The sequence below is a fragment of the Coregonus lavaretus genome (assembly GCF_964263955.1).
Source record: "Coregonus lavaretus genome assembly, chromosome: 26".
Lineage (NCBI taxonomy): Eukaryota > Metazoa > Chordata > Actinopteri > Salmoniformes > Salmonidae > Coregonus > Coregonus lavaretus.
Window position 1 is genome coordinate 12,278,362 of NC_140013.1, and position 25,160 is coordinate 12,303,521.

Below are 25,160 nucleotides of genomic sequence, written 5' to 3' on the forward strand. Positions count from 1 at the left end.
AAAGATAGTCAGTTGTGTTTTCTGACAGAGACTCTTTTTGTTTGTGAGTATGTACAGTGAGCTCCATAATTCACTGGACAGTGACCATTCTTTTGTTATTTTGGTTCTGTACTCTAGCACTTTGAGTTTGAAAGGATACAATGACAATGAGGGTGAAGTGCAGACTGTCAGCTTTAATTTGAGGGTATTTTCATACATATCGGATGAACCGTTTACGAATTATAGAAGCTTTTGTACATGGTCCCCCCCATTTTCGGGCATCAAAAATCATTGGACAGTTTAACATAATGTAGAATAAAGTAATCATTGTTAATATTTGGTCGCATATCCTTTGCATGCAATGACTGCTTGAAGTCTGCGATGCATCGCCATCACCAGACGCTGGGTATCTTCCCTGGTGATGCTCTGCCAGGCCTGTACTGCAGCCATCTTCAGTTCCTGCTTGTTTCGGGGACTTATTGCCTTAAGTCTCCTCTTCAGCATGTAAGATGCATGTTCAATTGGATTCAGATCTAGTGATTGACTCGGCCAGTCAAGGTTTTTCCACTTTTTGGCCATCAAAAACCCCTTTGTTGCTCTAGCAGTATGTTTAGGGTCATTGTCTTGTTGCGTGATTAAGTGCCGTCCAATGAGTTTGGAGGCATTTGGTTTTATCTGAGCAGATAAAATATTTCTGTAGACTTCAGAATTCATTGTTCTACTTCTGTCTGCAGTCACATCATCGATGAAGACAAGTGAGCCTGTTCCACTGGCAGCCATACAGGCCCAAGCCATAACACCCCCTCCACCATGTTTCATGGATGAGGTGGTATGCTTTGGATCATGGGCATTTCTTTTTTTTCTCCACACTTTTGTCTTTCCATCACTCTGGTACATGTTCATCTTTGTCTCATCTGTCCACAATATTTTTTTCCAGAACTCTTGGGGTTCTTTTAGGTGCTTTTTAGCAAACTGTAATCTTGCCTTTCTGTTCTTCAGGCTTATCAGTGGTTTGCATCTTGTAGTGTACCCTCTGTAGTCCTGCTGGTGTAGTCTTCTGCGTATGGTAGACTTTGACACATCTACACCTGCATCCAGGAGAGTGTTTTTGATCTTTTGGGCTGTTATCAGGGGTTTTTTCTTCACCATAGAGAGTATTCTCCGGTCATCCACTACAGTGGTCTTCCTCTGTCTACCGGGTCTTTTGACATAATTGAGTTCACCGGTTGTTTTTTTCTTGTTAATGATGAACAAAACTGTTGACTTGGGCATGGCCAGGGTTTTTGCAATGTTCCTGAATGATTGATTTTCATTTCTGAGCCTTATGACGGCCAACTTCATTTGCATCGACACTGCTGTCTTCCTCATGTTGTCACACCCCAATAACAACCTCCAAAGGCAATAGCAACGTCTAGAATCATTACTATTCATCAACAGCTCTCCTGCATTCACTAACGACACAAATGAATACACCTGCCTAACGACACACATCTGTGAAGCCAATTTAACAAATACTTGTAGTACCTTAAAATGGGGGGACCATGTACAAAAGGTGTTGTCATTTCTAAACGGTTCATCCGATATGTATGAAAATACCCTCAAATTAAAGCTGACAGTCTGCACTTCACGCTCATTGTCATTGTATCCTTTCAAACTCAAAGTGCTAGAGTACAGAACCAAAATAACAAAACAATGGTCACTGTCCAATGAATTATGGAGCTCACTGTATATCGTGGTGTCTTGTTTTTGTGTACTCACTCGTTAACGGTTTAGTCCGTATGATTGTTTGTTTGTGCCTGGGAAAAGGGGGATTTAGCAAGTCGCCCTTGGGCATACACTACCCGTAGGAAAACCTTGTCTAAACACACTAGTTAGACCTGAGCGGACCACCCACTGTATTTTTTATGGTTAGCAGTAAGCTTAGTAGTTCTTGAGGCAGGCAAGAACAGTTTAGGGGTTTTTGACTTTATTGTTTCATTCCTTGGCTCCAGCTCAGCCCCTTTTCCCCAAACCTTTACAGTGTGTTTGATAATAAACATTTGTGTTTGACGGTAGCTTATGGTTGTCGGTGTATTTTGTTCTAACTGTTCCTTGACAATATTCTGATTCGCATGAGTTATGTTACGGGCCTCTTTTCCATCCACCCTTGACTTTTAATGCCACGGGGTTCGTAACATAACGTGGGGGTTCGTCCGGGACTATCTCAATGATACCCATACCACTCATGCAAATTGGTTTAGTGTCTGGTTCAGTGTTGAGCTTGGCAGCTGTGACTAACTGGTTTTGTGTTCAGTATTCGTCGGCTCCTGTTGCTAGCTTAAGATGGCTACTTTTGATTTGGATGCCTTTTTGGAAAACCCTACGGGGGAGGTTTTTGATAATTGCCGTAGAGTGGATCTACAGGCTTTGGCTGACCACTTTTCTGTACCCATACCGAGGGTTTTAGTGAAAGCAGAAGTTAGGAAAGTGGTGTTAGAGATATTATTGAACGAGCGAGTGCTTGCGTTACTGCGAGGTTACACTCTGCTCATGCTAAGCCTGCTAGTGAGCTGTCCTCACCAGCTGTTTCGTCCGCTACTTTTGATATTAGTAGACAGATCACCTTGGTACCTGTGTTTAGGGCGTCAGAGCAAACCTGGTGGCCAACTACAAGAAACGTCTGACCTCTGTGATTGCCAACAAGGGTTTTTCCACCAAGTACTAAGTCATGTTTTGCAGAGGGGTCAAATACTTATTTCCCTCATTAAAATGCAAATCAATTCATAACATTTTTGACATGCGTTTTTCTGGATTTTGTTGTTGTTATTCTGTCTCTCACTGTTCAAATAAACCTACTATTAAAATTATAGACTGATCATTTCTTTGTCAGTGGGCAAACGTACAAAATCAGCAGGGGATCAAATACTTTTTTCCTTCACTGTATATACAGTTGAAGTCGGAAGTTTATATACACCTTAGCCAAATACATTTAAACTCATCTTCACAAGGTCCTTTGCTGTTGTTCTGGGATTGATTTGCACTTTTCGCACCAAAGTACGTTCATCTCTAGGAGACAGAACGCGTCTCTTTCCTGAGCTGTGTGATGGCTGCGTGGTCCCATGGTGTTTATACTTGCGTACTATTGTTTGTACAGATGAACGTGGTACCTTCAGATGAACGTGGTACCAATTCCACTGGAATTGTGATACAGTGAAATAATAAAGTTCTGAACCCTTCTATTCTCATTGTTTCTACAGATTGTAAATTGAAAATAAACATTTTTGCTTAAAGTATTATTATATTATTGATCGATTGACTGACTTTTCAGATCACCCAGTAGTGCTATCTGCAGGGTTAGCTCCAGGTAAATATTGCAATCCTTCAGCCATTCCTGGATCTGTGACCAAAAACAAGCTACAAATGGACAGTACCAAAATAAATGATCTAATGATTGTCTCTTCGGAGCAAAATCTGCAGAGCTGGGAAGATTATATCCCCCATATAAATAACATTCTATTGGTAGCAAGAATTTTGTATAATAATTAAAATTAAAACATTCTAAGATTTGAGTCCAGCGTTGTTTTGCGTATCAGTTCATAAACACTATGCCATGGAATCGGTACGTCAAATATCTCTTCCCAACTATTTTGCAATCTATATGGGACGGCTGTCAATCCTTTGGTCCTTAAATGAAACTGGTCTACTTTTTTATTTATCACAATTTTCTTTAACCAATTATGGTCTTTAATGCAGGGCCTCCAGACAAGTTCCTTACTTTTTCCCCCCTTCCACTTTCCTCTTCCATTTTTTGCGGTAATGCTGCAATTATTTGGTTGTAATTTTGGGTAGAGCAGACAATTCCATATGTTTTTGTTAGCTGCATGTGTGACAACTCCACCAGTCCTACCTATGATATCATTTACTAAGATTATACCTTTTTTTAAAGGTTTTTTATCAATTCGAATGAATAATGTCAGTCAATACCTTTTTAATTCTATGTGCTATACATTTTGCTACAATTTTTGCATCACAACACTGAAGTATAAGGGGTTAACCTCCATTTTTTTTATGGACTGGATCTTTATATTTCCCACTTGTATCCTGTTTCAGTAATAATGAAAGACCTTGACTGTCTGATAAGCTACCATTTATATAGGAGTGGTTAAAACATGCTAATTACGGTCCTCTGAGTATATAAAAAAAGGTTTGGTATACCTCGACTGGAATGCCATCCATCCCTGGAGTTTTCCCGGACTTATTCTTTAATTGCATGCAGAAGTTCCTCCTCTGTAATTTCACCTTCACATGAGTCTTTCTGTATGGCTGTTCATTTTACATTATCAATAGAAAAAAATCCCTACAATTAGCTTCAGTTAGAGGAGATTGAGGCGACTGAAATGAAAAGAAATGCTTAAAGTACTTTGCTTCCTCCTTCAAAATATCCTTTGGTGAATCATGGGTGACTCCGTCATTTGTAACCAGTTTCAGTCAATTATTTTTGGTAGCATTTCTATGTTGAAGATTAAAACAGAATTTGGTGCGTTTTTCCCCATATTCCATCCAGTTTGCTTTATTTTTATAATATATTACACTTGATCTCTCTTGAATAAGTTTCTCCATTTCTTTTAGTTTTTCCTCTAATTTATGCTGAGCCTCTATGTACAGTTTTTATTGCTATCTATCTGTTCTATTAGACCTTCTATTTCCTTTGTTAGTATGGACTCTTTTGACCTAAATTGCTTACATTTTTCGAGATGAGTACTGAATTGCATGGCCTCTAAAGGCACATTTAAAGGTGTCCCATACAATAAGGGGATTTGCTGTACCTATGTTATGTTATAAATTCAGTTATAAATTCCTCTGTCCTAGTTAAAAACAAGTTATCATCCAATAGGCTTTGATTACATTTCCAATATCCTTGCCCACATGGAATTTCAGTAAGAGTAATGTATATGCCAATTATATGATGGTCCGACCGCATTCTGTCCCCTATCAACACTTTTTAAACTTTTGGTGCCAACGAGAATGACATAAGAAAGAAGTCAAGACGACTAGCTTGATTGAATCTCAGCCATGTATATCTCGCTAGGTCAGGATATTTAAGCCTCCATATATCCACTAGTTCTAATGGAGCCTGCTATTAATGTTACAGTGCACAATAGAAATTATTGAATTCATGCCGACAAGCTGCACCGGATCAGGGGGTAAGGTACTGCATATAAGGACAATTAAAAGGCATCAACTGCAGCTGTCTCTGCTGCTCTGTAAAGAGAGTAATCATTTACCAGTCACATCTCAGTAACCAGCCAAGAGGAAGAGCCATGAGCTACAAGGGACCTCTGCTGTAGGCCTGTATCTGAAAGATGTCCACCCAGAATAAAGATGTTGAACAATTCAAATCAGAGGCAAAGTTAGGTAATTGCATCAACCTTTGATTACTTTCTTAGCACGCAAGTTATTATCTCTCTATTCATGACTGGTTTATTATTATTTATTTGGCTTTAAAAATATATATATTACATAATAATCCTGGCCATAAACCGTTTTAGTAATAAATCCGTACATTGGATTACTTGAAGACATTAGCTTGGTACTTGTAGAGCATCCGTGAAATAAGTCACGAAGCATGCCTCTGTGCCCTTCCAGAAGAACTCTGTTCCGATAACCTCAATATTTATTTAATCATGAAATCTCTTGAAGAGTAACGGGGTTCAATCTTGTGAGTGCCAATAAATAGCTGTCAGTTTGACTTGCATCACCTTTGCGTGAGAAAGGGCAGGACTTTGGCAGATCAGAGGTGAGGTAAAAAGTGTGAAAACCTGAAATGAAACAGCCTAGCAATTATAAATCACAGGTGTGGCTTGTGGGATGTTATATATACACTGTAGGTTGGCTCATCTGAACAAATATCATGCAATCCTGCCGGGTCTCCTGTGAAGCTAAGTAAGGTTCAGCTTGGTTAGGACTTGGATGTGAGACCTCTTAGAAAAACCAGGTTGGATTTTTTAATCAGTTGGAAGTAGTGTTTGATTGCCAGTAATGGGCAGGGATTGGGACGCTGGCCTGCAAAAGGTGCTGTCCTTCGGATGAGACGGTTAACCCAAATCCTCTCTAAAGGAACCCCATGACACTTATACCATAGATTAAATGGGAATGTTCCACCTCATTCCTGTCTAAATTACCAACCTCACACTACCATGGTCACCTAATCATCCCTAGCTTCAAATTGGCAGAATCCATTCTCAACTCTCCACTGTCATAGCTAATGGGCAGTGAGCTTTCTGGCACAAAATGGGAGTCATGCATCACGGAAGTGGGAGCTACACATTGGTGGTGGACAGGATGAGATTATAATTGAGTAAAGGGGTTTGAGACCCGCTGAATAGCAGTGTATAAATGCAATACATTGATAAACAGATATGAGGTGTTTGGACTCCTTCACAATGGTTATTATAGTGTAGTCAAAAATTATTTTTCAATCAGACATGGGTTCAAATACTATTTGAAACCTTTCAATTACTTTGAGCATTTGCTTTAGCCTGCATGGAGTGTCAGATAGGCTGGTTTCTGTTCTATTGGTTCCAATGCGCCAGGCAAGCTCAATCAAAGACAGCTGAAGTATTTTAGAAGATTTCAAAGATTATTTGAACCCAGGTCTGTATTCAATGATATCTATCATGTAGGTTATAGCTCTTTGTCATAGCAAGGGACTTCCATTCACAAAGAAGCCTCGAAACCCTGTATGTGTGCTTTCTGTTTTATTTCTTTTGTAAATAACACTGCATAATTAGCTGTTATTTTGAGAGGGTGGAATGTTCACTTCAAGAGGAGTGAATTTGGCTTTGGGTTACAATTTAATATGTTGGATATAAAATATATGCTTCCAATGCTTCAACTGAATTGCCTTAGTCACATAGTCACATACTGTAGCATGTTTCTGGCGGGGATTCACATGTCACTGACCATGACAGTGTCTCTGAAAGTATCATACATTTGTGATGGGCATATCTCGATCGCTGTGTATGGAGAACTGGTAGAAACAGGAACAAACACTCCAGTGGTGAGTCTTTGATATTTAAGCTGATGCCACCACAGGCAGTACATTGAATGCAATGCAACTGCTGGACTGACTACAGGGGTTCCACTGACTATTAGTTACTAACTCAAACACACTTTTTTCAAGAGTTCAGAGAATATGTTTCATAGGAAGCGTTGATTAATATTTGCTGAACCTACATGCAATTAATAAAAGTCTTGCAATGAATGTCCTAAATAAGTTCACACAGGTTCTTTAGTCACGTTGTCGCAAGCAGTTATTTTCCTGATATGGACATTCAAATTTGAAGGCATTGCTTTTCTGATGAATCTCTAGTTTTGTGAAAATATAATGACATATACACATACCTTTCTACAGTATTTGAATATGTGGACATTGGTACACACAATGTCCATATCGCAATACAATGTGGATCACGGTATCAAAGGACTGATGCAGTGATTGACACACATCTTTGGGCTCCCTTGGTAACACAAACCCTTTGTCCTGAGAATGAACCAATTAACTTCCTTAGTTCTTCCTCTGAGCAGAACCAATATCTTGGCTGACCGTGAAGTCTCTCTCTTTCTCTTCTCTCTCCCTTTGCTCTTCCCCTCACCATCTTCTCAACCGATAATTGCAATGTTCTTCCTTTTTGAGTGACGTGTTGTTTAGTGAAATGTGTTTTGACTAGACCAGACAGGTCATCGAGAGCCCTCATTCGTCTCCTGTAGTCTTCCATCAGAGAGCAGAAGATAGACATTGAGCTGTACAGAACAGATAAACGCCGCAATTTCACCTCTACCTTCCTGAATCGACTTGGCACTCAACAGAAATTGAGGTTGTGTTTTTTTTCCACCTGTAAAACAACCTAAGATTCAATTCAAAAGAATGGCTTTTGTGACCGTGTTCTGTACTGTAGTTGTGTGGTATTAAGGTGAAACATGGGAGGAAATTAAGTCAAGTAAGAGAGGACAAGACCAAGATTTTATAAAAGTGACTCCACACAAGGTAATGGTTGTTGGCAATGTTAAGTGTGTAGGGCGTGACATGTTACAGATGAATGACTACTGTAGCTCAGGTTGTCATCCCTTTATTCTCAGTCTCTGTGTGACGGCTGAGGGATCATGAAAAGGATGTGACGGCTTCACACAAAGGAAAGGAAACTCAACCTTGTGCTAGCAGGGAGCATATTTTGTTCTTATCACCCCATGGTACAAAGGGCATTTCCAATGTGGAATTACTGTACAAAAGTGATCATGGGTGGATATTCATAATACATCAGAGTTATCCTCCTCATGTTCAATGCACAACATGTTCCTTCAAAGTGTCTGGCTTTTATTCTTCACCTTGATCAGTATACCAGATGGATGGTCTATTATTGTAAGCATTGGACAATGCTGTGTCCAATATCGAGCAACAACTTAGATGTTGACTTTGTTACTGGTTATCGTCCACGTGCATCATTTTGTTAGTCAACAGAAGCACCCATTGATGTTGATACTATACTGAACAAAAATATAAACACAACCTGCAACAATTTCAAAGATTTTACTGAGTTCCAGTTCATATAAGGAAATCAGTCAGTTAAAATAAATTCATTAGGCCCTTATCTATGGATTTCACATGACTGGGAATACAGCATCTGTTGGTCATAGATACCTTTAAAAAAAGGTAGGGGCGTGGATAAAAAAACCAGTCAGTATCTGGTGTGACCACCATTTGCCTCATGCAGCGCGACACATCTCTTTCACATAGAGTTGATCAGGCTGTTGATTGTGGTCTGTGGAACGTTGTCCCACTCCTCTTCAATGGCTGTGCGAAGTTGCTGGATATTGGCGGGAACTGTAACACGCTGTCGTACACGTCGATCCAGAGCATCCCAAACATGCTCAATGGGTGACATGTCTGGTGAGTATGCAGGCCATGGAAGAACTGGGACATTTTACCAGCTTCCCAGAATTGTGTACAGATCCTTGCCACATGGGGCCGTGCATTATCATGCTGAAACATGAGGTGATGACGGCGGATGAATGGCACAACAATGGGCCTCAGGATCTCGTCACGGTATCTCTATGCATTCAGATTGCCATCGATAAAATGCAATTGTGTTAGTTGTCCGTGGCTTATGCCTGCCCATACCATAAACCAACCGCCACCATGGGGCACTCTGTTCACAACGTTGACATCAGCAAACCGCTCGCCCTCACAACGCCATACACATGGTCTGCGGTTGTGAGGCCAGTTGGACGTACTGCCAAATTCTCTATAATGACGTTGGAGGCGGCTTATGGTATAGAAATTAACATTACATTCTCTGGCAACATCTGTGTTGGACATTCCTGCAGTCAGCATGCCACACATTCCCTCAAAACATGAGACATCTATGGCATTGTGTTGTGTGACAAAACTGCACATTTTAGAGTGGCCTTTTTTTTTCCACCTGTGTAATGATCATGCTGTTTAATCAGCTTCTTGATATGCCACACCTGTCAGGTGGATGGATTATCTTGGCAAAGGAGAAATGCTCACTTACAGGGATGTAAACAAATTTGTCCACAAAATTTGAGAGAAATAAACTTTTTGTGCTTATGTAACATTTCAGGTATCTTTTATTTCAGCTCATGAAACATGGAACCAACACTTTACATGTTGTGTTTATATGTTTGTTCAGTGTAATTAGGACTATTTCACTATTTATGACATTGCACTCCAGTTAAAGTTCCATCAAAGGGTTTTGGAGCCCAACAGGGACTGTGGGTGGTGTGGATCTGGAATAGGTTAGGTTAAGGTTAGGGTGATAGCGTAATGAGCCTACATCGGCAGGGGATGGCAAGACAATTGAGCAGATGGATCAAACACATGACAAGTAGGAGGATCAGCAAAGTAATTAAAAGCATTAGATTTCATTTTACTTTTTAAAGGCACAGTTAACTTTTCAATCTAGGGTGTGGATGAAACGACTACACTTTAGGTAAGTCGAAAATTTGCTCAAACTTAATTCAAGTGAACTTTGCCTACAGTGAGGGAAAAAAGCATTTGATCCCCTGCTGATTTTGTACGTTTGCCCACTGACAAAGAAATGATCAGTCTATAATTTTAATGGTAGGTTTATTTGAACAGTGAGAGACAGAATAACAACAAAAAAATCCAGAAAGATGCATGTCAAAAATGTTATAAATTGATTTGCATTTTAATGAGGGCAATAAGTATTTGACCCCCTCTCAATCAGAAAGATTTCTGGCTCCCAGGTGTCTTTTATACAGGTAACGAGCTGAGATTAGGAGCACACTCTTAAAGGGAATGCTCCTAATCTCAGTTTGTTACCTGTATAAAAGACACCTGTCCACAGAAGCAATCAATCAATCAGATTCCAAACTCTCCACCATGGCCAAGACCAAAGAGCTCTCCAAGGATGTCAGGGACAAGATTGTAGACCTACATAAGGCTGGAATGGGCTACAAGACCATCGCTAAGCAGCTTGGTGAGAAGGTGACAACAGTTGGTGCGATTATTCGCAAATGGAAGAAACACAAAATAACTGTCAATCTCCCTCGGCCTGGGGCTCCATGCAAGATCTCACCTCGTGGAGTTGCAATGATCATGAGAACGGTGAGGAATCAGCCCAGAACTACACGGGAGGATCTTGTCAATGATCTCAAGGCAGCTGGGACCATAGTCACCAAGAAAATAATTGGTAACACACTACGCCGTGAAGGACTGAAATCCTGCAGCGCCCGCAAGGTCTCCCTGCTCAAGAAAGCACATACAGTGGGGAAAAAAGTATTTAGTCAGCCACCAATTGTGCAAGTTCTCCCACTTAAAAAGATGAGAGAGGCCTGTAATTTTCATCATAGGTAGACGTCAACTATGACAGACAAAATGATATTTTTTTTCTACAGAAAATCACATTGTAGGATTTTTAATGAATTTATTTGCAAATTATGGTGGAAAATAAGTATTTGGTCAATAACAAAAGTTTCTCAATACTTTGTTATATACCCTTTGTTGGCAATGACACAGGTCAAACGTTTTCTGTAAGTCTTCACAAGGTTTTCACACACTGTTGCTGGTATTTTGGCCCATTCCTCCATGCAGATCTCCTCTAGAGCAGTGATGTTTTGGGGCTGTCGCTGGGCAACACAGACTTTCAACTCCCTCCAAAGATTTTCTATGGGGTTGAGATCTGGAGACTGGCTAGGCCACTCCAGGACCTTGAAATGCTTCTTACGAAGCCACTCCTTCGTTGCCCGGGCGGTGTGTTTGGGATCATTGTCATGCTGAAAGACACAGCCACGTTTCATCTTCAATGCCCTTGCTGATGGAAGGAGGTTTTCACTCAAAATCTCACGATACATGGCCCCATTCATTCTTTCCTTTACAGGATCAGTCGTCCTGGTCCCTTTGCAGAAAAACAGCCCCAAAGCATGATGTTTCCAACCCCATGCTTCACAGTAGGTATGGTGTTCTTTGGATGCAACTCAGCATTCTTTGTCCTCCAAACACGACAAGTTGAGTTTTTACCAAAAAGTTCTATTTTGGTTTCATCTGACCATATGACATTCTCCCAATCCTCTTCTGGATCATCCAAATGCACTCTAGCAAACTTCAGACGGGCCTGGACATGTACTGGCTTAAGCAGGGGGACACGTCTGGCACTGCAGGATTTGAGTCCCTGGCGGCGTAGTGTGTTACTGATGGTAGGCTTTGTTACTTTGGTCCCAGCTCTCTACAGGTCATTCACTAGGTCCCCCCGTGTGGTTCTGGGATTTTTGCTCACCGTTCTTGTGATCATTTTGACCCCACGGGGTGAGATCTTGCGTGGAGCCCCAGATCGAGGGAGATTATCAGTGGTGTTGTATGTCTTCCATTTCCTAATAATTGCTCCCACAGTTGATTTCTTCAAACCAAGCTGCTTACCTATTGCAGATTCAGTCTTCCCAGCCTGGTGCAGTACAATTTTGTTTCTGGTGTCCTTTGACAGCTCTTTGGTCTTGGCCAAAGTGGAGTTTGGAGTGTGACTGTTTGAGGTTGTGGACAGGTGTCTTTTATACTGATAACAAGTTCTTACAGGTGCCATTAATAAAGGTAACGAGTGGAGGACAGAAGAGCCTCTTAAAGAAGAAGTTACAGGTCTGTGAGAGCCAGAAATCTTGCTTGTTTGTAGGTGACCAAATACTTATTTTCCACCATAATTTGCAAATAAATTCATAAAAAATCCTACAATGTGATTTTCTGGAAAAAAAAATCTCAATTTGTCTGTCATAGTTGACGTATACATATGATGAAAATTACAGGCCTCTCTCATCTTTTTAAGTGAGAGAACTTGCACAATTGGTGACTGACTAAATACTTTTTTCCCCCACTGTATACAGGCCCGTCTGAAGTTTGCCAATGAACATCTGAATGATTCAGAGGAGAACTGTGTGAAAGTGTTGTGGTCAGATGAGACCAAAATGGAGCTCTTTGGCATCAACTCAACTTGCCGTGTTTGGAGGAGGAGGAATGCTGCCTATGACCCCAAGAACACCATCCCCACCATCAAACATGGAGGTGGAAACATTATGCTTTGGGGGTGTTTTTCTGCTAAGGGGACAGGACAACTTCACCTCATCAAAGGGACGATGGACGGGGCCATGTACCGTCAAATCTTGGGTGAGAATCTCCTTCCCTCAGCCAGGGCATTGAAAATGGGTCTTGGATGGGTATTCCAGCATGACAATGACCCAACACACGGCCAAGGCAACAAAGGAGTGGCTCAAGAAGAAGCACATTAAGGTCCTGGAGTGGCCTAGCCAGTCGCCAGACCTTAATCCCATAGAACATCTGTGGAGGGAGCTGAAGGTTCGAGTTGCCAAACGTCAGCCTCGAAACCTTAATGACTTGGAGAAGATCTGCAAAGAGGAGTGGGACAAAATCCCTCCTGAGATGTGTGCAAACCTGGTGGCCAACTACAAGAAACATCTGACCTCTGTGATTGCCAACAAGGGTTTTGCCACCAAGTACTAAGTCATGTTTTGCAGAGGGGTCAAATACTTATTTCCCTCATTAAAATGCAAATCAATTTATAACATTTTTGACATGCGTTTTTCTGTTATTCTGTCTCTCACTGTTCAAATAAACCTACCATTAAAATGATAGACTGATCATGTCTTTGTCAGTGGGCAAACGTACAAAATCAGCAGGGGATCAAATACTTTTTTCCCTCACTGTATAAGCTTTTTTAATGAGTATAAGCAGTGAAAACAAGAGCATGACTAGTGTGGAGGGCTAGGTGTATCCTCTATGATGAACTCTTTATTTACATTTACATTACGTCTCTTATCCAGAACGACTTACAGTTGAGGAGGAGAGTTGAGGAGAGTGCACCCACTGATTTTGTCCTTACATAGAGGCCGCATAACACCACCATGCTACAGCAGATTCATGTCATCATCAAGCACAAGGCAGAAAAGACAGTACATAAGTATGAATGTACACAAAACAACATTTATTCAACTTCTATGTCATTCACTGCACTCCTGTGGAATCGTATACAATTGACTTAATGAAAAATTATCACGTGGAAATGTTTTTCTTTTCTCAACCGGATCACTCTATTTGCTAGCACCAGATACATTTTCTGAGATAACATACATTTACTTTGCAAAAATACAGGTAATCTTTGAACAAATGCATTGCCAGGAACAATCACTTGAATATAGTAGATGGTTGGGGAAACTACTACTGACTACTACTGAGTGGCGCAGTGGCGCAGTGGTCTAAGGCACTGCATCGCAGTGCTAACTGTGCCACTAGATCCTGGTTCGAATCCAGGCTCTGTCGCAGCCGGCCGCGACCGGGAGACTCATGGGCGGCGCACAATTGGCCCAGCGTCGTCCAGGGTAGGGGAGGGAATGGCCGGCAGGGATGTAGCTCAGTTGATAGAGCATGGCGTTTGCAACGCCAGGGTTGTGGGTTCGATTCCCACGGGGGGCCAGTATAAAAAAAATATGTATTCACTAACTGTAAGTCGCTCTGGATAAGAGCGTCTGCTAAATGACTAAAATGTAAATGTATACTACCACTTCAGATCCTTCTTTATTTGCCCTGTTATGACCATTCATTCAAAACAATGTGATGTCAACCATACTATACATCATGCCTATGAAGAGGGCTAAAAGCCTGAACAACATGCATGAAGAGATACGTGTATGACAAGTGTAATTCCTCAGGACAACATCAAATGGGTGACTGTGAAGAGGGTTCAGTCCTTGAAATGGAACTGTTTTGATGCAAGGAGGGTGAGGTAATGCCATCTTGAGGAGGGTCAGGTAATGCCATCTTGAGGCATTTCTTTGTGCTAGCACAATGCACAATGTATACATTCCCTCTCAGCTATCACATATCCACTGGATAAAGAACGCTTTCTATTTGTCGGCCCAGGAAAAGCCATGTCACTAGATAAGGCTGTGTAGAGAGGAGGGTGGGCCGCCACATTTTGCAGTCCACTGCATAAAAGACAGGCTCTCTTCTCCTGACAAGGCATAAGTCTCTCCCAAATGTAGCATAAGTCTCTCCCAAATGTAGCTGTCTGTGGAAATTATTTATGTTTCACAAAGCTGTTTTTCTTGAGGATGCCATAATTCTTGGGCACAATTGTGTCAGCAGATCTGACAGTGTGGCCGTGGTTTATTGCGTCGGAACGTTGCAAAGGGAACCAATGCGCTTGGTGCTACCCGCATCCACTCAACAATTACATTGACAATGCAAAGACCTCATTTTGGCCGCAAATGAATGACCATAATTCCTTCTGACATAAAGCAGTTTGTAAGTTATCTGTTCTCTCTGGTGATATAATAATTAGTAAGAGACAGAAACCTAATACTTTGTGCCTCCTAGATGGACTCAATAGCATGGGCCGGATTACCGGATAGGCATGCAGGGCACCTGCCCCGGGGCCCCCGACCTCCAAGGGGCCCCCAACCAAAAACAAAACAAAAAACATTTTGTGTAGAATAGCAGGAAATTTGCTTTAAAACTGCACAACTTTCTCTCATCCTCATGGCAAAATGTGAAAAATAGCATGAGATCAGCTATAAAACGGAGCACTTTTCTCTCTGTCCCTTGGCAAAATGTGTAGAATTGCAGGAAATGATGTTAAAAAAAGTATTTCTCAGCCTATTGACAAAATCTATAGAATAGCATTATAAAACTGCACATTTCTATGTTTTAGGTATTTTGAACTATACATGCTGCACATTTTTGCTGTTCGAATTCAGTAAATGAAATGTAATATGCAATATACTGGCACTGAAAAAAAAAAGGTGATCACGCTACAGAAGGCTGTATCTGTCCGCTAATACAGGACTATTAAAGGCCCAGTGCACTACTTTTGTAAGAAAGAAAAAATGGCCAAAATATATATATATATTTTTATATATGTTATATTTATTCTGATTTTTCATGGGATGCTACAGCACCGCTTCTTCCCACGACTATTTACCTCGTTTCTCCTCCTCCCATATTGTAAATCAGCGAAAACACAAATTAAATGTCAGTATCAGATATCATCCGTTTGTTGTTGTTTATTGTTGCTGAGATTGTAGCGAGGCCAAACTGAATGGCTTGACTACAATAGTTAGAAGGCTTCTTAGCTCCTTTTGTAACTTGGTATCAGCCCTCAAGCCTCTACTTTCAATTGTCCATTGCTCCCTCCATCTATCTATAGGGGTCTATAGTTGATAATCCCATCACTGCTAGTCTCCTCTTACCCCATAATAATGAGCTCTCCTGTGAACCTTTTTTGCGGTGACTCTAAGGTTGCTCTGGCTCTCCTCAGCAGCATTGCAAATCAACCCCTTGACCTTGTTAGATCTCACACCAGGGGAAACTATCTTAATCAAACAGTCATCCAACCTGTTGTTTGTTTCCTGATCTACTGCCTATTTCTTCTGGGCAGCTCAAGGAGGGGTTTTCAGACTAGTGATTATGTGACAACGATAGCAAAGTTAACTTCACAACAAAGAGGGATTTTAATGTGGGGGTCTGAGTTTATAGTGTTGGCTGACAGCCATAGGTCTTGGTCAGTGATGATAGCTGACTCTACAGTGAGTTCATGATTGAGTGAAGACATAGGACATCCATTGACCTCATTTGACCCTATAAACCAGGGCTCTCCACCCCTGTTCCTGGAGAGCTACCCTCCTGTACATTTTCGCTCCAACCCCAGTTGTAACTAACCTGATTCAGTTTATCAACCAGCTAATTATTAGAATCAGGTGCGCTAGATTAGGATTGGCGTGAAAACCTACAGGACGGTAGCTCACCAGGAACAGGGTTGGCGAGCCCTGCTATAAATTCAGGCATGTTACATGTAACATCTAACCAGTTTTTTGACATAGCCTGAAGCATTTTTAAAAAACACTTTTGACCTAACATGTTTATAGTATATTGACATGTAGTTGGTTGCAGTAAAATACTTCACAAATTATCAGGTGTCAGGCTATTCATACACTAAAGTCTATACAGGTTAATTAAGAAAATAATCTTTGCTAGCATTGTCAAATTGGTCAAATTGTAGACAGTCTTTTCTCAGTCAAATGAGAAATAGCAGAACTTAAACATGTCTATCCTATGAAACTGAGGGTTAAAAGTTAAACAGCTATCTCTTTTTTCAGGCTGAAAATCAGACCTTAAAGCTGAAATCCTTAATGGTGAAACAGCCACCTCATTTTGTGATATTACACCAATAAAGAAGTTACTGCAAACAACGAACACCGTTTTTTTCCCGTCTGACATCATCATCACTTATGATAGAAGAGCACAATATGTACTACACATTTTTTTTTTTACCATACTGCGTGACGTCTCTTCAGCTCAGCAACAAAAACAATAACAACGGTGGTCGGGCAGCCTTGGCGCAGTTTCCGCGACTGCGGATTCCATCTTTAACTAATTGTCTTGCATGAACGTACTCGAGAACAACATTGACTTTCATGTCTTGTAATGGAACACAGGTATGAAATGTGCTCCATTATTAGACTAGGCACATAAGTGGTATTAGGTATGTTATTTTGTCATTGGAGCTTGTGTCTGAGCCATTATCTCTTCTATTTTCTTAAGATCACATTAAAACAGAGGAAACAGGCCATTTAAATTCTGTGGAGCACTGTGGCAGCAGAATAGGTTGCAGCCATTTTCAATTGTGTCTTATCCCTTAAATCACTCGGTCTCTTTGAAATGGCAAACTATTCCTTAACTTGTCAGGCTGCGCTGCCATCTTCTCCCAGAAGCCTAGGAGGACTCCCAGAGGTCTCCATGCATCTGTGTTCTCTAAGCCTCAGCCCTGTTTACTCTGCACAATATTTATTCTAGGAACTGCCTTTTAATCGTTTTATTAGATTGAAGTGGTCGATGTGAAACACTCAGGTTTAGCTCTGACAACACATTGGGCTTGCCTCTGTTGTTCCTGTTAGCTAGCTAGCTGCCCACTGATCTGATGATGAGAGTGAAGGAGACGGAAACAAGATGTGACTGGAGGAAGTGTGAGAGCAGGGTTGATAATTGCATTGACAAAATCAAAGCACATGCTATTTGCATTCGATAGACGTTGACCTTAAGAGTGGCTAGGGCTGAAAACTAGGAGCACTTATGGCTAATACAACATTTATTTTTATTGTCAGAGAAAGTTTCTCAGCAAAACGAAAATCAAAGGAGCATATGGTTATAAATGTATTTCCATTGTTTCCCATCTTTTCTGTCAGAGAGGCTCTCAGAGCTCAGGAATGACAGTGACCCATATGCACTCACCTGGGTGAAATGCACTTTGGTTCTCTCTCTGGTATATTCAACTTTATTTGGACACTCAGAGTCAACACACACACACACACACATACACACACACAAAGCTAGATGAATTAGTAATTATACTGTGGTTGCTCTATGTATTGTTAGAGTAAGTCAAATGCTCTGGGGAGATACAGAGCACATTGGAAAGGCTGCTGCTACTAAGACTGGGCCTCCCAGACTAGTTTCTCATGATCTCACTAAGACTGGGCCTCCCAAACAAGTTTCTCATGATCTCACTAAGACTGGGCCTCCCAAACAAGTTTCTCCTGATATCACTAAGACTGGGCCTCCCAAACAAGCTTCTCCTCATATCACATTTACATTTACATTTACGTCATTTAGCAGACGCTCTTATCCAGAGCGACTTACAAATAGGTGCATTCACCTTATAGCCAGTGGGATCACCACTTCACAATGTTTTTTTTGTTTAGTTTTTTAGTTTTTGGGTTGGGGTAAGGGGTATTCCCAGGTATTCCTTAAAGAGGTGGGGTTTCAAATGTCTCCGGAAGGTGGTGAGTGACTCCGCTGTCCTGGCGTCGTGAGGGAGCTTGTTCCACCATTGGGGTGCCAGAGCAGCGAACAGTTTTGACTGGGCTGAGCGGGAACTATGCTTCCGCAGAGGTAGGGGAGCCAGCAGGCCAGAGGTGGATGAACGCAATGCCCTCGTTTGGGTGTAGGGACTGATCAGAGCCTGAAGGTACGGAGGTGCCGTTCCCCTCACAGCTCCGTAGGCAAGCACCATGGTCTTGTAGCAGATGCGAGCTTCAACTGGAAGCCAGTGGAGTGTGCGGAGGAGCGGGGTGACGTGAGAGAACTTGGGAAGGTTGAACACCAGACGGGCTGCGGCATTCTGGATGAGTTGTAGGGGTTTAATGGCACAGGCAGGGAGCCCAGCCAACAGCGAGTTGCAGTAATCCAGACTGGGCCTCCCAAACAAGTTTTTCCTGATCTCAACTAAGACTGGGCCTCCCAAACAAGTTTCTCCTGATCTCACTCACATCCTACTCACATACAGGCATGTGGTGTCTCATCCCCATTTTTGTGCCTCAATGAAGGCAACCATCCTTAATTGTCAGGACGTCCATTTTGATGTGCTGGCTACTGCAGTAGCCATTGCTATTCTATTAATTTCAAGTAATTCAAAAATATTTTTTTGAGAATCTGTTCAATGCTAATGCATCCGCCAAGTTCGACGCACCTCTGATGTCAACAGGGGTAGCAAATATTGTTTATGCTTCAATATTGTCTGTTTTGACTGAGTTAGTCTTAATGATATATTTCTGTGTGAAAATAAGTGTGCAGCACTGACTTAGGGTCTTCATTAGGAAACGGTGATCAAATAATTGAAAAACCTGCCCTATAATGCCTATTGTTAATGATGCAATGAAAATCTGTGTTAGGCGTTTACCAGTGTCCAGCAAGTGACACAACATTCTAAGAATAGGGGTTTTCTACTGTATATCCACTGCATCTCTATTATCAGTGACACTTGTAGTATCATCTAAAATAAGGATGCACGACAACGAGGTTCTAGCTTCAGCATGTTTACTAGCCTAGTCTGCGCATGTCATACATACAGTGGGGAAAAAAAGTATTTAGTCAGCCACCAATTGTGCAAGTTCTCCCACTTAAAAAGATGAGAGAGGCCTGTAATTTTCATCATAGGTACACGTCAACTATGACAGACAAAATGAGAGAAAAAAATTCCAGAAAATCACATTGTAGGATTTTTAATGATTTTATTTGCAAATTATGGTGGAAAATAAGTATTTGGTCAATAACAAAAGTTTCTCAATACTTTGTTATATACCCTTTGTTGGCAATGACACAGGTCAAACGTTTTCTGTAAGTCTTCACATGGTTTTCACACACTGTTGCTGGTATTTTGGCCCATTCCTCCATGCAGATCTCCTCTAGAGCAGTGATGTTTTGGGGCTGTCGCTGGGCAACATGGACTTTCAACTCCCTCCAAAGATTTTCTATGGGGTTGAGATCTGGAGACTGGCTAGGCCACTCCAGGACCTTGAAATGCTTCTTACGAAGCCACTCCTTCGTTGCCCGGGCGGTGTGTTTGGGATCATTGTCATGCTGAAAGACACAGCCACGTTTCATCTTCAATGCCCTTGCTGATGGAAGGAGGTTTTCACTCAAAATCTCACGATACATGGCCCCATTCATTCTTTCCTTTACACGGATCAGTCGTCCTGGTCCCTTTGCAGAAAAACAGCCCCAAAGCATGATGTTTCCACCCCCATGCTTCACAGTAGGTATGCTGTTCTTTGGATGCAACTCAGCATTCTTTGTCCTCCAAACACGACGAGTTGAGTTTTTACCAAAAAGTTCTATTTTGGTTTCATCTGACCATATGACATTCTCCCAATCCTCTTCTGGATCATCCAAATGCACTCTAGCAAACTTCAGACGGGCCAGGACATGTACTGGCTTAAGCAGGGGGACACGTCTGGCACTGCAGGATTTGAGTCCCTGGCGGCGTAGTGTGTTACTGATGGTAGGCTTTGTTACTTTGGTCCCAGCTTTCTGCAGGTCATTCACTAGGTCCCCCCGTGTGGTTCTGGGATTTTTGCTCACCGTTCTTGTGATCATTTTGACCCCACGGGGTGAGATCTTGCGTGGAGCCCCAGATCGAGGGAGATTATCAGTGGTCTTGTATGTCTTCCATTTCCTAATAATTGCTCCCACAATTGATTTCTTCAAACCAAGCTGCTTACCTATTGCAGATTCAGTCTTCCCAGCCTGGTGCAGGTCTACAATTTTGTTTCTGGTGTCCTTTGACAGCTCTTTGGTCTTGGCCATAGTGGAGTTTGGAGTGTGACTGTTTGAGGTTGTGGACAGGTGTCTTTTATACTGATAACAAGTTCAAACAGGTGCCATTAATACAGGTAACGAGTGAAGGACAGAGGAGCCTCTTAAAGAAGAAGTTACAGGTCTGTGAGAGCCAGAAACCTTGCTTGTTTGTAGGTGACCAAATACTTATTTTCCACCATAATTTGCTAATAAAATTCATTAAAAATCCTTCAATGTGATTTTCTGGAGAAAAAAAAATCTCAATTTGTCTGTCATAGTTGTACCTATGATAAAAATTACAGGCCTCTCTCATCTTTTTAAGTGGGAGAACTTGCACAATTGGTGGCTGACTAAATACTTTTTTCCCCCACTGTAGGTACGGATACCCACATCTTCCCCTCTCCAATGAACAAGAATTCAACATTCATAACCACTGAAGCATAACTGAAATGCAATTTGGAAACCAGTATTATTCTCTTTAACATGCTACTTCATATCCTGAAACAGTATGAAAGCATTAAATTACACAGTCTGAACTCCTATGCATTAGCTTAGGTACAGTCTCTTTTTGCTGGGTTTGGACCCCAACAGTATGTATTCTATTCACGTAACAGTCTTTCAGCCACTCTGGTGGCTTCACATCCCTTTATGGGCGAGCTTGTGGCTCTGTGAGCATTCTTTCTCCTTCCCCCTCTTTTTGTGCGTTGTCTGTGGCCTCCTCAGCCTGTGTGGCTGGTAGATCTGGTAGAGCTCTGAGGTGTGATTTGTTGCTCCGTACCTCCTCTGAGGCTGTCCACCACATAGGAGCGTGGGGCATCCGCTTTCCTCAACTGGTATCTTTGAGTTTGTAATCCACACACGTTGACCTTCTGGCCTCTCCGTAGCACGGTGTCTCCGATTAAAGTCTCCAGTTTGTATTTGTTTCAGCCGTTTGTCCCTCTCAGCGAACACCTTCCTGTTAGGCCATTGTCGTTTAAGCTGAGCCGGCGAGACAGGCAATGGGGAGCGCAGCCTCCTGCCCTTCAGGAGCTTGGCAGGCAACGGCCCATGATGCAGTGGTGTAACTCTGTAAGCTAACAGAGCCCTGTACATATCCTGTTTTCACAGCCCTCTCTGCCTCACCTGGTTTGCAGCTTTGGACAAGGTAAGCTGTGAATCCAGCTGTAACTTTTCAGAAAGTTATATATTTCTTATTCCCACTACAATCTGATCTCAAATCAGCTCTTCCCTGATTGCTCCAAACTGACAATGTTCCGCTAGCTTATGAACAGCTGTGATAAAACTGTGGTGGTTTCACCCTGCTACTTTTTGCGCACATTAAACCTGGCTCTCTCAAATACAATGTTGTGTCTCCCTATGAAATGCGTTTCAAAACAGTCTTTAACGGCACTGTAGTTAAGTTTCTCTTCCTCAGTCAACGGTGAAGCATTTAATATATCCTCGGCTTCATCACCCTTATAGTAAATCAGTGTATTAACATTTTTCAAGTTTAAGCCTGAAGCTACTCTGTACCTTTCAAAGCGCTTGATCCATTTCAGGCAGTTTTGAATGTCCATACAATCAAAATTCTCCGGGGGACTAATGTAGCCACTGGCCTGTCCATGTTTGAGCGAGAACCCGTTGGACTTGGAGTCGCAAACCCTGAAATCCCGCCAGTTTCTTCCTCTTATAACATTGCTCGTTAGCTAGCATAATGATGATCTGTGCTGTTTATCTCCAACACTGTGCCCTCCTTGCTTTGAAACAGCCTGTCAGCCTGAATGTATGATTTACTTGGTAAGTCCTTCACATTTATGTGATTATTAAAACCACTTCTGACACCATGTATTAAAATAAGGATGCACGACAACGAGGTTCTAGCTTCAGCATGTTTACTAGCCTAGTCTGCGCATGTCATACGTAAGTACGGATACACACAAGGGCCAACCTACTACAACACTGAAGGAGACATTTAAGTCCGATAAGCATCTCTTAAATCTACACAGGACAATGTTTGTTTTCAGCTGCTATGAGGTTAATGGCTGCATCGCCATCATGTGATTGACCACTACCCTTTTGTGTCATACTGCTCATAGCAGGGTTAATGTGACAGGCTTTCTAAGGTCTTCAGGGAAAATGGTGCCATTTGAAAGGGACACCTTCCCCTGATATTCCATATGAGTGACATATCACTTAATATGCTGCCTAATCCATCACAGTTCGTCCTAATCCCCCTCTCTCATGTAATGCTTTCAGACAGCTCTATATCCTCACATTTAGGCACTTTTTATGGATTGAAGAGGAGGACGTTCCCACTGAGAACACATCGGGTGTACTTAAATGTTGGCACCCTTTCAGTAAAGAGAAGGTCATACTTGTGGATAAGCAAATAGGGAAAATGTGAGTTTTCTGACACAAAACATATGATAAATTATTCATTTGATTCGGATTTCTGTGTACGTGCGTGCACATGCACGTCTGTGTGAAGGAGTGCATGTGTGTGATATATGGTAGGCCAGTCCTATATTGTGCACCGTAGGTAGCTTCAGGACTCAGCACTTTCAGCACAACTGTCCTGGAGAGTAACTAAAAGCCTCTTGGATTCTATAGGTAATGGAAGTTACAGTTGAAGTCTGAAGTTTACATACACTTAGGTTGGAGTCATTAAAACTTGTTTTTCAACCACTCCGCAAATCTCTTGTTAACAAACTATAGTTTTGGCAAGTCGGTTAGGACATCTACTCTGTGCATGACACAAGTAATTTTTGTTTACAGACAGATTATTTCACTTATAATTCACTGTATCACAATTCCAGTGGGTCAGAAGTTTACATACACTAAGTTGACTGTGCCTTTAAACAGCTTGGAAAATTCCAGAAAATGATGTCATGGCTTTAGAAGCTTCTGATAGGCAAATTGACACCATTTGAGTCAATTGGAGGTGTACCTGTGGATGTATTTCAAGGCCTATCTTCAAACTCAGTGCCTCTTTGCTTGACATCATGGGAAAATCAAAAGAAATCAGAAATTTCTAAATGCCTGGAGGTACCACGTTCATCTGTACAAACAATAGTATGCAAGTATAAACACCATGGGACCACGCAGCCGTCATACCGCTCAGGAAGGAGACGCGTTCTGTCTCCTAGAGATTAACGTACTTTGGTGCGAAAAGTGCAAATCAATCCCAGAACAACAGCAAAGGACCTTGTGAAGATGATGGAGGAAACAGGTACAAAAGTATCTATATCCACAGTAAAACGAGTCCTATATCGACATAACCTGAAAGGCCGCTCAGCAAGGAAGAAGCCACTGCTCCAAAACCGCCATAAAAAAGCCAGACAATGGTTTGCAACTGCACATAGGGACAAAGATAGTACTTTTTTTGAGAAATGTCCTCTGGTCTGATGAAACAAAAATAGAACTGTTTGGCCATAATGAACATCGTTATGTTTGGAGGAAAAAGGGGCTAGCTTGCAAGCCGAAGAACACCATCCCAACCGTGAAGCACAGGGGTTGCAGCATCATGCTGTGGGGGTACTTTGCTGCAGGAGGGACTGTTGCACTTCACAAAATACATGGTCGCAAATGGGTCTTCCAAATGGACAATGACCCCAAGCATACTTCCAAAGTTGTGGCAAAATGGCTTAAGGACAACAAAGTCAAGGTATTGGAGTGGCCATCACAAAGCCCTGACCTCAATCCTATAGAAAATTTGTGGGCAGAACTGTAAGAGCGTGTGCGAGCAAGGAGGCGTACAAACCTGACTCAGTTACACCAGCTCTGTCAGGAGGAATGGGCCAAAATTCACCCAACTTATTGTGGGATGCTTGTAGAAGGCTACCCGAAAGGTTTGACCCAAGTTAAACTATTTAAAGGCAATGCTACCAAATACTAATTGGGTGTATGTAAACTTCTGACCCACTGGGAATGTGATGAAAGAAATAAAAGCTGAAATAAATCACTCTACTATTATTCTGACATTTAATATTCTTAAAATAAAGTGGTGATCCTAACTGACCTAAAACAGGGAATTTTTACAGGATTAAATGTCAGGAATTGTGAAAAACTGAATTTAAATGTATTTGGATAAGGTGTATGTAAACTTCCGACTTCAACTGTACATAACTACGGGTAAAACAGTATAGTTCATGAAGATATTCTTGACACAAATATTATCCAAAGCATTGCAAAACATTAGAAAACTGTGACAAAGTTGGATGTTTCAGGTGGCCTGAGTGTAGTAGTGCTATACATACTTTGCTCTTGCTGTCCTTAAAAAACAGTACAGTTTTGCACTTAGTGCTCTTTGATCAGAGTTGAATAGGAGACATGGATCCCTAAAAGATCTAGCGTTCTGTAGAAGACAGTGGGAGGTAGTGAATGAAATTCAAAGCTCAGCATCCGATGAAGCATCCTAGTGCTTTTCACTCCATATGGGACTTGCAGGTTATGACATTTTATAGATTTCTTGGGCGTATTGCACACGCTTAACAATGCTACATTCGGGGATAGAATTGCTTAACAGTTATGCATTTCCAGGTTGGTAAAAAAC